Here is a 13,088-nt window from a genome sequence, read left to right on the forward strand (position 1 = left end):
CATAAACACTGAATTGTTTGCCTGCCTGCCTTGGAAACGCTGCAACCACTCCACCCATGTGCATGCTCATCTGCTGTCTTTCCATTCCACTGCAGCCACTGCTGAAGCTGTGTGCCAGTTGTCCTCAGGGCTGCTTAAGGGAGACCGTGCCCTGCCCAAAGGAAGGGTACCCTTAGCACAGCTCCGCAAGTGCACACACGAGCAGGGCCCCGGAGATGCTCTATTCCCAGGAGGGGTTTTGGTCAGGGATGGTGCCTGCTCCACCATGGGATACAAACCATAGCTAATTAGGGTCATTTATTCCAGCCCATGGGGAAACTGTTGATTTTAAAGGGAACTGTGTCGATCCTGGTTCTGCATGGCACGGCTGTGGCCTGGCTGGAGTCATCTGGGGTGTCAGTAGGGACACCGCTGCAGCTCACAAACAAGTCCCAGAATGACCCAAATGGAGAAGAGGGCCGTGGGAAAGCCCATCCCCTTCCCTCAACACCCCTTGTCCCTGGTAATACAGAGGAAGCTGAGATCCCTCTCTCTTGCTATTGTTTTTGATTTGTTGAATTCGAGAATCCTGCTCAGAAATTAGTTAAGCTCATTACACAAGATAGTATGAAAATAAAAGTGAAAGCTCCTGTCACATGTATATGTTTATCACTTCTCCATGAGCTGCATAGGTTTTCTGATGTGCTGTCTTCCTTTCCAGTGTTGTTTTTTGTACAACGGCTCAAAAGGCTCCAAGCTCCACTTAAATATAAACAGCGAATTAGATCTACCCAGACACAACTGCCTTCAAATAAATTTGCAGTTAGAAACTGACTCGAAGACATACAGTCTTCTTTACATCTGGCATTACACATCTGAAAAAGCAGTGACTGCCCAGCTTTCCATGAATTATCTGCCTTGAATTGAATTCTAATTTTATCATACATTGAAAATGAAGAATGGAGGAGAAAAAGTGGAAGGGAAAACCTGACTGACACTTCACTGTGTGCTCTAAAATGACCACTCCATCAGCCAAGAAGGCTGATTTCCAGCTAAGGACTCTGACCTGTAAGGGGTTATATCACTGACAGGGATACTTCCTCTGAGCTAAAATGTTGGCATAAGAGATCTTACAGCTCATGCTTAAAAGCAATAGCTCTGAGAAGAGCAGGTACCAGACAGTGGGTTTGGGGTTTTTTCCAAATCTCTGTTATATTCCTAACACTTGCACAATGACTGTATCCTGAAAGGGGAGGATTTTCTGTCTTCTCAGGACTGATTGATTTAGATCAGAACAGTTATTTGGTTTTCAGGAAAGAGTTATTGTTCCCATGTGCAGCAATTTTTATATGGCCAACAAAGCTTTGTGATGTTTCTAACATATGGTGTGAGTGCATTTAATGGTTGGACTTGATGATCTTAAAGGACTTTTCCAACTTAAACGATTCTATAATTCTATGATTTACTTGACAGCTCACTTTATATTTAGTCCAGAAGCTTGGGTTAGAAGACACAGCAGTGATTAGAAACTCCTTAGCTCTCACCTGGCTCTTCTCACTGGCTCTCTGTGTGGCTTGGGATGCTAGGCTAAAGCAATTTTCAAAAACACCCTCAGAGCAGGACTGCTGAATTTCTGGCTAGTGCTAGACACTGTAGGCATTCTCCTTACACTCCTATAAAAAAATCAAATTGTTGGGGTTTTTTCCTCCTGAAGTGTTCACCTAACAACTTAACCACGTAAAAGTTCCTGGATATAAATGTCTATATCAGTTTCCTCATTTCTAAATGTGATTCGCTAATATTAAAAAGCTTCATCAACATGGGCCAAGAATCAATTATTTAAAATCTTTACAAACCTTTGATGTTCACTTTGAATCAGTTCATACTCAGTCTTTTTTATTTCAATACAGAATTCAAGTCAGGTTGAATCAGGATGTACATGTGCTACACAGCATAACGAGACCTTCCTTTACAGGCAATCCCGAATGGTCTGATTTCAGCCCAGTTCTTATGGCAATTGATTGAAACGTTTACAGTAAGTCCAAGTCCCAGCTGCAAGACTCCTTATGCAAATGTGCAGGTTGATTGTTCCACTTATGCCGAGTAGCCTTCATACAGGGTTTCTGAGCAGCTGGCAGACTGGGAGCTCTACATCTAGCCAAACAAAGTGAGAAGGCAGTAGGGAATTGCTAAAATGTTATAGAGGCAGCAGGGATAGAATAACCCCTGATTGTATCTGCAAAAGAAAATTCTTTCATAAGCATAAGCTGTCTCTGAATAAAGCCACATTCTGGTGATTGCTTCAGATCTTTACTGACACAAATCACAGCCATTCACTTTTTTTCAACTATTGTTGCTCTGCTGTGCCTGGAGAAAATGGCAGGGTTATGAAAGGGCTGCCCAGCTTCCTTGCAGCAAAGTGCTAAGTGTCTGGAACGAGAGCATTTCAGAAATAAAAACAATCCTCAGTTCACAGGTGACCAGCCACATGGAAACGTTGGCTGTTCCCAAGTATCTCAGGCTCTCCCCAAGGCCTTCTTCTCTGAGTCCTCGCCTGCCAGTGCTGAGGTGAAGAATGTTTTGGTGGGTTTCCAGCATTGTCATCCTGTGCCCCAAATGGGAGGCATATGGGGAGATCTCTGTGACTGAGGTCTCCTTACAAGTCGTCATGCTGGGCTCTGCTCCTTGACTGGGATTTTTGGTAGGCCTGTGATGAATGAAAGTGTCCCCCACTCCCTATCTGTTTTATACACTTAGCACAGAGAAGTTATTAAAGCAAATTTAAGCTTTAATATGTCTATATGAGGACAATCAATTGCATAATGTGGCATAAGGAACAACGCCAGATTGATCATCTGATGACAAGCAGCTTCTTTAGCAAGTGTTATCCTCTTGCAGGCTAGCTATTGTTGTTTTCCTAAAATTGCTAGGATCTCCTTAAATCAATCAGACATGGGTACTTCAGAAGCAATTGCCATTTTCTGAGTAAAATTTTCAGAAGCACCTTTGTTACTAAGCCCTGCTGGCTTTGAGCGGTACTTAGAGATCAAACGCATGGTCAGGTAACTCAAATCTGTCCGGACAGGAATTACCAGAGGTTGTGTGCAAGCTGAATGGCAGTAAATGTCTGTGTGCATACAAATGCAATGTAATTTGATCTAATTTAAACCTCTCATATTATGAGGTAAATTCAGAGCTGCCATAGACTGAAAGCAGACACACGGAGAGGTATTGCAGCTTAGTGGACACGTGGTAACCTGCTATGCTGCAGGAGCTGGGTGGTTCATCTGGGCTTTTGGGTTCTGAAATCCCTTTCAAAAATGGAACTTAGGAACTTCAAAAAATTACACAAATCTTGTTTAAATCTTGACAGCCTAAACTCAGCTTTGTGAGTGCCACGTAGCTTTGGAGGCACTTTTAGAGATAGCTGCTACCAATAATAGCACTTGGGGGGAAAAAAAGCCATAAAAAATGAAAAGTAACTAACTCTGACATAGCTTCCCCTTCCCCCAGCTGAAGGTACTGTGGGACCTTACAACTTAAAATGATTTCTGACTCCCATGCAGAACACAACAACTGTGCTCAAATAGTCACAGTGAGGAGATAGATAACTTGGTAGTGGAAAACTGCATTGCCATGTACTTAGCTTCATTTTCAGAAAAGTTTCTAATGAACTTATCATGTAATTTCCATAAGAAAGTGTGTAATTATTTGTCTTTTTCATTGACGAGTAGCCTGAGGTCTATTGCTAAACCACATGCTACAATAAAGCTGTTGCTTTGTTTGAATTTAATTCTTAGACCTAACAAAAGGACACCCCAGCAGAGCTTGTTTAAAGTGGAAAATTGGCTACATCCCTTGAAGCTCAAAGAAAATATAATTTATTATACAGTCTTCTCAATGTCTTCGTAAGCATTGTTCATTTTCTGTAAAAGCATGTCAATAAATCAACCACTAATTGTTTGAAGGTCAAGCAAAAGGTTTTGTTTTTCTTGTAGTTTACTTCTGTAGGTGAAGAAACATTTGGCTTCATGGCTAGACGTTCTTGGAATTAATTTTCCACCAGTTCTTGTGCTACTGAATGTCAAATATTTCTGTCACATCATTCTGTGGAGCTAAATCTAATTGCCACCTCTTTGAAATGTTTCTTTGAACATTTCTGTGGCTTTTTAATTTTCATCTGTATTCTTTCCTTTTCTGCCTTTAGCACTTTTTTTTTTCTTTTCTCTTTTTATTTTTTTTTATTTTTTTTTTGGCTCCGGAGACTCTTCTGAATCTAAGAGCCTTGTTAGGAGCCAGGCTAAAAAGAAAAATTGTAAGTGAATCTTCACCACTGTGTGCTGACTTCCTTAATACTTTAGAAAAGGGTCTCACTTGTCCTATTGGGCTGAGAGGGGGAGAGTGGGTGGCCATGGCAAGAAGCCATGCATGACAAGAGTCTAGCAGATGAGGTGACCTCTGGATGCCTTCAAAAAGAGCAAAGGTAATTACAAGAATGCAACTCTTCCCTGATTTCATCTCATACAAGGAGCTGCTGGAGGGAAATGCTGTATGTAGGACATTATCACAGTTTCTTTCCCATCGTGTGGGTTGAGTTATCATATACTACTTGGCATCAATCCCAGGGAACTGGCGGCACCAATATGCATAAAGCTCTGGCTATGCAGCCCATTTCTTTGCTTGCTGTGGTGAGTCAAGGCAGAAGCTGTCACATCACGCCCATTACAGTGTGCATGACAGCATCCTTTCTGCCACAGCCACCAAAGCTCGTCTCGTCTACTATTAAATGTCAATAGACATCCATACCTGGACTAATTGTCCAAACTCACTCACTCTATAGTTAATGGGAAAAAACAGACACACCTAAAATGCAGTTCACTTCTTCCTAAGGCTTCCTAATTCATCTTAAACAGGGCAGATGAATTGCTCTCCCGATATGTCCGTTTCTTTTCTTTGAGCTTTCTGTAAGCCCATAAAGTCAGTTTAGATGAATGTGCTTTGCATATCTGTAAGGACTAATTCTCTTTTTACAGCTTGGACATGGGCAACATTTGTTGGATTTTTGCTTCTTTCTACTATTTGTTCTTTTCCAGACCACTAACACTTTTTCATATTTTAATCTCTTTGTATTATACATATGATGCATGATGTCTGTTGCTTCTCTGTTGCCTTGCTCATTTACTAGATACCAGCAACGATTAGGTGCCAGTTCCATCACAAAATATTCATTGTGAATTCACTGACTGAGCAAAAGTAGCAGTTGCACAGTGTTTTAGAAGCAGAGAGAAACTCTGCATCTTTTCCTGAAAGATGTAGAATCATACATCGTCTTCCAGATGAGAGAGGCAATCAAAATAGCAAGGATCACGCAGCAGATAGGGAACAGATGATTTCAGAACATAACTGAATTTTGGAGAAAGTGCTTGGGTGTATTGGATAGAAAAGAGAATGTGGGTCCATTCTTCTACAGAAGGAAAGGAAATCTTTTCACAAAGACAGGAGAAAGGACTAAAATGAGAGAAAGAGGATTAAGAATGTAAGAAATGAATGAGGGCAGTTTGGCGTGGGTGCCTATAAATCATTCTCACCTCCTCCTCCACTACAACCAGCCCAAATTTTAGAAATGCCTGATGGTACCCTCCTTCCTCATGCTGCCTCTTCCTGCAAGCAGCTCATGGTGTTGCCCCTGCCCACGTACCTGAGGAGAGATCCTTGCCTCTAACAGCGGCCAAGGTGAAGGGGTAGGAGAGAAGGCCTGCAGGGAGAGATGTGAAGAAACCATTCAGCTCTGCCCAGAGGAAGGAGTTTATACCCTGCTGAGATCTAGAAAAACAAGTGGAAACCGTAGCCATAAGTTTTGAATAAATAAATTAAATATTAAAAAATAAAACCCAAAACAGTTCTGCAGTTCTAAGGAGAAAATAATATTTGATTAAAAGACAAAACATGTATGGGGTAACTTTTTCATTTCCTGTTCATGATGAAGGTATTACTGACATTATTTAAGCTGTGTTGAAGACATATAACGAGAGCCTAAGCAGATATAAATGTTCTTTTGGAATGTTATTTATAGTTCCTTGGTACCCAATGCCAAACGTTAATAAGTTTTATGAGAAACCAGTGGAGACTGTAAATTGTTATACTTCTAATTTAAATCATGTTGCTGACTCCATTTGTTTCCTACACATTGATCTGACATTCAGATAAATCTGATAAAATTCTCCAAGTTGGAGAGAGATTTGTTTTCTGTCAGTGGGAATCTAACTATTACAAAGACAAGGAGTGAGGTTTTTTGGAACAAAGCTGCAGGCAGTAATATACCACACTTGAATACTTCCTTTTTATTTATTTAAATGTTACAGTATTTGATAAATTGCTTATGCAGCCATTTAACTGACTCTTCTGGAAAGTGTTTATTTGCAGTCAGCTCAATGTCAGCAGTGAAATGAGCTGGGACTGAAATTTCATTAAGAAAGTCATATTTCATTATTACGGCCCCAGCAATCATCACTCCGTATATGTTAAGTACAAAACTTATAGAATGTTTAAATAGTAATACAGCTATGGCAAAAAATGGGCATGAGCCAGACAGGATATTCACTGTTAACACACTGGCCATACCAACAGCCTAGGCTGTTATGGGACAAATAGCTGAAAGAGTATGTGGGTCTTAAACTTTGAGTTTCCTTTGATTTGCCCATTTCAACTTGCAGCCTTAATTTCCTTCAGTGCAAAAAAAACCTCAAGGTACCTGCTCTGTGCCAAATTAAGCCCTTCTGCTCTAAAATGTGAAGGAGAAGGCCAAAAAGGAAGGGAAAAGTTACGACAACCTTCCTTAGGATGTCTCCTCTGAATGCTTCCCTCAGGACAGAAGGCGGTTTAGCTCCTGTGAAGGGTGAGGTTACAGAGGCGAGTCAGTCCCTCATCCCACAGACAGCCACAGGGTTCAGGGCAGGGGCTGGTGCCCTCCTGCTTTTGAAACTCCCACCATCTTATTTCCATTTCAGAGCAGCTAAGTTTAGCCTTACTCCAAACTCCTCTGTAATGTTTGCCTACAAACCAGCCTGTCCCAGTTTAGCTAAATCAGCTTAAGCATTTCTTCTCTCAGAATACAAGGGTTTGGTATTCCTATGGAGGGACATGGTTCAGAGCATATGAAGCCAACAGAGAGAGGGACAGACAGACAAACAGGCAAGCAGGGCTGCAGCAGACATACTTCCCCAAAGCAGGTGAGAGTCCATGGCACAAAGCTCAAGGCAGCACAAAGCTTTGACCTAAGAGGGCTTGTTTTGCCCAGGTGTAGTCCTTAATTTTTCTTCCCATCACATACCCTGACACCTGAGTGGTCTGGTGCACCCCAAATGTCACACACTGACTCAGAAGCAAGCTGTAATGTTTGCGTCTGGCTGTGTTATGAAGGTAACTCTGGGTTCGGAAGTCTCATTTTAAAGAAACAGTATTTGGAAATAACAGCATGTTAGGAATCAGCAGATGGAGCGTTTTCATGGCTCCTTGTGCCTTATAGAAATTAATGATACATAGAATTTTATTCCTATTTTCTGTCATGAGAAAAATCCTCAAGGAAAACAGGCATACAGAAATGAAGACAATTTAGACATAGTAAATAAAATAAATCATAGAAGGTAGGGTTATATTGGGGTTTTTGTTCTTGCCTTTGAAAATACCAGGATGAACCAAATGAAAATCAGAATATCACAGGAAAATGAGACCAAAGGGGACCCTGAAAGACAGCAGCTCTTAGGCAGCTTATCTACAACTTCCTTCCCAACAGTGTGATTCAAACCTTGAAGAAGTCAATGCGTGTCATAGGCTTCAGTGGCTTTAACTCCGCTCCTCGGTGTTTTACAGTCCCTTTAGAGCAAGAGAAATCCAGCTTGCCTCCTCCCATACACCAAATAACATTTCCAAAATGGAGCCTCTGCGTTGCTGACTACACGCTTTTCTTTTTTAATTGTACACGTGTATCCCTGAGAAACCTCACTCAAAGTTCAGGATAAACTCATGTTTCCTCTGCTTGCCAGAAGAAAATGAAAAGTAAAGCCCCATCAATTTTATTGCTCATAATTGTGGATAAAATGCAATATATTTGGCTCATATAAATTTGCTAGCAAATTATATTCAATAAAACCCTGGTGAGCAATTTAAAAGCATAAATCCCCCCATGCTGAAAAAAAAGCTCATAAATTATACAAGAAAAAGGAGTGATTTCATCAAAGAGCCAAGCTCTGCCCATGGAATGTTTCAATAGTACTGGATTTATAGTTTTCTAGGAGACGATTTATGATCCCTAATTTTCTGCAATAAAAAGTTCAGCGGGGATTCTCTGAATGAAATATCTTTTAACAAAGAAATAAATAAAAAAAAAATCCATCTGAGAGAGAATGCAGACAATGCCATTCTTGGAGAGCTGCCCCTTTCGTGTTCCTGCTCCAAAATTAATCATAGAAGACCCTAATAAAGATTGCGTAGTGAGAAAGGAAAGGAAGACCATTAGACTTTGAAATAGATGCATTGCACAGTTGGAGAGGGCATTTTTAGTAATAAATTCACCCCTGATACTTCATAGCCATTGTCTTTAAATAAGAATAAAATGATCAGATCAGGTTTTAAGGAAAGGTTAAACATTTCCAAAACACACAGGGATGATTACGTCATGTAAATAACCTAGAGAGGAAGGTTGTGTATGAAGCTTGTGCACAGATGTGACATGTAATCACAGCTAGATGCACAGAGAGATTCACTTCCCCTAATTTTAGGGCTCTGACTCACGGTCCTTGCCAATGGTGGTGGCTGAAGAGGTTACTGTTCCCACGGGCCACCAGTCACCAGGCAGCAGGGACTGAATCAGAGCACATATCTGTTGCAGGTCACAGACCAGGGTGCTAAGGTGAAGTGAGAACAAGAAGATTTAAGTTAATATGCCAGGCTGTGAATTATAACAGTTGAGGAGAAAAATTACTGTCTCTTTGACTGCTAAAGAGATGGAACAGAAAAAAGTCTTCAATCACCTTTTAGAAACTACACGTCAGACTGAGGACTGTCCTCCCTCTCTACTATGCTAGTCCTCCATAAACAGCCCATGATCCTAGTACACACGAATAAGTATAACTGCCAGGATAAGTGGGAGCAGTGAAAGTACCTACATTGCTGTGGTCAGCAGCAAACACTCAAAATCTGTCACTGATCTTCCAGACTTTGAGACTTTGAGAAATAGAAAAAGGGTGAAGGTTCAGTTCAAGTAGATTTCCCATTTCTATTCACTGTATTTTCCTTGGTTATTTCTCCTGTGTAAGGGCTCTAGTCTCGGCCTCCAAGATTTCAACTTCCATAGCAAAAAATAGACACAGGCAGTTAGGGGCTGATCCAATGCCCACGCAAGCCAGGAGATGAAAGGACTCTATCGCCTTCGTTAAGTATTAGATTGAACGCTTGCCTAAACCCATGTAATACGAATGAAAAGAAAATGCTCAAAAACATTTTGTTTTGACAGCAAACAATGGGCAGAAGAGGTTAGTGAAGATATTTGACTGACCAGTCTTTTTCTCATCAAGTTTTTTATGAAACAGAACAAGAATCTCTGAAAATAACCTTGGTTCAACTAACTCTTTCTTACATAGCACAGCAGATTAAGTTGACAGAACTTCAGGAAAGAGGGGTAAGAAAACTGCAGCAAGGAGGAAGATTTTTCAAGAAATTAATTTAAACTCACATTGCAGCTCTGGAAGACTACCAGCTAAGTGTGTTGAGGCGGAACAGCTGGCTGAAAGGAAGGAAGTGTGTCTTTGGAAAGGTAATTTGTAAGTATTAAGCATGCAAGATTTGCTATCTATCATCTATCCCCACTCCAAAACACTTTACAAGCACTGGGCATTTTGCCCATGTCTGTCTGGCAGGACCTGGGAGTACTTCCTAGCTCCTCTGCCGAGGTATTCACGCCAGCTACATCCAGTGCTATGTTGGGAGCAGATCCAGCTACAGACTGGTGCCCTCCATCCTATGGAGTGGAAATTGCAATTTATGGCCTGGGAGGTAACTGCAAAGTGCCTCTGCCGCTCCCCTGATCTGGACAGAGAGTATGTGCCTGGAGCTAACTTACCCCGTACCCTTACAACCTTTGTGGCTGAAGCAGACCAGGAGATGGCATTCATCAACACCTCATTCATTGCTCCTCTAAGAAAAAAAACAGCAAAACAAGAAACCCGTAGACTACAGCTTGATAATTCACTGCTTTTACAGAGTTGTTTTGTCGTTGTTGTTTGGGGTTTTTTTACCCCTGAGTATCTGGACTGTATTTCTGATTGATCAAGAATGCAAAATAAGACCTGGGGGGTTTTTGCAGGTATAAGTGTTCTAGTTATCTGCAGATATTCCAGTAAATATATCTATATGTTTTTCATCCACTATGGATACCAGAAGAGATTTTAGGGAATGTATGCACGTAGCCATATATTAACACGTCTACTTGGCATCCTAGCATACCAAAAATGTAGCATTTTCTTATGCAGACAGTGGTGTCTGGCTTCCATACCAAATAGCAATAACATTTATTCGACATAAGTAGAAACATCTCTACAAAACAGCTCCCCACAAAACAAAAGCATTCAAAACTACAGCTCTGTGACCCATTAAGTCAGTTGACTAGATTACATTTCAGAGACAAAATGAAATTTATTTTTTATATATCTTGGAGATAATTCTAACATTTCAGTAAATGAGACATCACTGACGCTGCAGTGTCCTAGTGTGTCCCCTGAAGTACATCAACTGGCTGACCTAAGCAAGAGCTGTTTCTGCTTAACAATACCTGTTCCTGAAAGGGCCTTTAAAAAATGCCTTCTTTCTGGGATCTTCCACACAACTGGGGTAAAAAAAAAAAAGAGATGGGGGGGAGGTATGGGAAGGCGGTGTGGGAAGCCATCCCTTAGTTATTTATCTTGATCCACAGAAGAGGTCCAAACCAACCATCCAGACTTTTACTCGATCCCATATGGAAATTCAGGTCAATAAACATGGTAATTATCCATGGCATTGTGAAGCCTTACTGCATTACGACAGTTTCCCAATGATCTGCTACAATAAAAACAGGATTTTTGAAAAACCTGCCCATTATTAGTGCCTAAAATGGCAGAGCTGGATCCTCAGAATAGATTATGTTCAGAAGGAGCCCTGCCTGAAAGCTTTCCATTTTTGTCGTTAGCACAATGTGACTACAAGAGGTCTTGAAGCTACTAAAAAAGGAACCAAGCAAATAAGAAGCTGGTCCCTCAAACAGAAATGCACAAGAGGACATCCAAAAGTAGACAAAACAACTAGAAGACAAATGTACAGCAGGCATAAAAGAAGCAACGTAAGTTGAAGAACAGTCCACGTATGTGGAGGGGAGGAGAGAGTAGGGGAGGGAAGGGCAGGAGAGGGGAGGCTAACAGTAAAAATAGGTGCTTACTAAATCAGCCATAAACAAGCCAGGGACCCCTGGCCTAAATATCAGGGCGTACTTACTCTTGTCAGTGTACTTACTCCTTTCTCTACTTAACTTCAAGTATAAGAAGGCTGAAAATGGCTCAAAAAGAAAGACAGAGCAAGAGGGGACTGTCTGCTTTACTGAGTGCCAGTTCTAGGTCGCCTCTGGGAGTGAATCAATAGAAAGCAAGAGAAAAAATACCCGGATGGAGCGCACTAACCTGCATACGTGCTTGCTGAGGCCATCAGATATCTCACGGTGTTTCTGGGCTACAGTGAGACAAATTGGTGCTGATATTCATGCCAAGCCACAGATACCACACTCAATTTGTTAGGGAATAACCCTAGGTCTTTCCAGCAAAATATTCACTCCATCCATATCCTGTCAGTGAGCAATATGGAAAAATTTTCCTCTAATGGGTGAATGCTGTGTCCTAAAACAAGACTGAGAAACCATAGTTTGTACTTCGTGCATGAAAGTACTGGACAATTAGAAACTCAGCTGAACCATGCAGATTGTCTGCTGATGAGGGTAGACGCTTATTAAAAAAGCGTGGAGGAATTTATTCTTTGAAGTTTACAGCTGTTGCCATTTCAACCACAAGGCCAAGTTTACATCCATGACAGCTGAAAAACACAGCACAGAAAAAGAGATCCAGCTTGCTAATTACATGACCACTTTCAACAGGAGACTTTTGTTTCCTTCTATTTCAGTGGCTTTGTCAGGGCAAAAGATGATTTGTTTCGTACCCCAGGAAGATGAAGTCTCTTGTTGTTCCCCAAGATGGGGTAGCCTGGACAGGAGGAGTGTCTTGGAGCAGTTTCCGTCCCCTCTAGGTGGGAGGCCAGGCTGTTTTCAGTGTGAGTCTCTCCACAATGCTTTCCTCCCTTCACACTCCACATAAAATTACTTCTACCAAAAATGTACTTCTCTCCTAGAGAGGAGCCAGGATGGGACTCAACTACAGATGAAAGAGAACATCAGTATCCATGCTTATTTTCTTTTCAGGTCACCTGTTAAGGTACAGCAAAGACTCTGGAGATGTGTTTTTCTTCTACCTGGATAAAAAGCTCGTGGTCTCTAGTCTCTGTAATGACACTCTGATGTCATGTGTTAAATGCAGTCCATTGAACAAATGATAATCTTCCACTATCTTGATGTTATACTCTTGGTGAAACTAAGCTGCTGCCTACTTTTTCTTCACCTCAGAGCCAGGTGATCTCTTCACTGTTGTTCCAAAATCAGTGAAACAAGATTAAGACCATCCAAGACCAAACCTTAACATTGCCACACGTCCTCAGTTCAAATTGTCTTAACAAAACCTTTTCGGAAGCACCCCCAAACCTGTAGGTTGCCTAGTCCGATCAGAAGAGCACAAGTGACAGGGCAGGCATCTCTCTACATTCATTATGCTGTGTGACTCCCAAGCTGATGTGCTGGGGACATCTGTATATGAAATGGACAAGGAGCAGCCTAGTGCATATTTGGCTGAGTAGTGCACGGTGTGATGGACACAGAGCTACTCCACAATAATTTTAGCAGTGTGCATTGGCCTAATAACTGTGTATTGCACAAATATTTTGGTTAAGTTTAATAGCAGACTGTAAGGAAAACAATCAGAAAGGAA

Source organism: Strigops habroptila, chromosome 6, assembly GCF_004027225.2.
Source record: "Strigops habroptila isolate Jane chromosome 6, bStrHab1.2.pri, whole genome shotgun sequence".
Lineage (NCBI taxonomy): Eukaryota > Metazoa > Chordata > Aves > Psittaciformes > Psittacidae > Strigops > Strigops habroptila.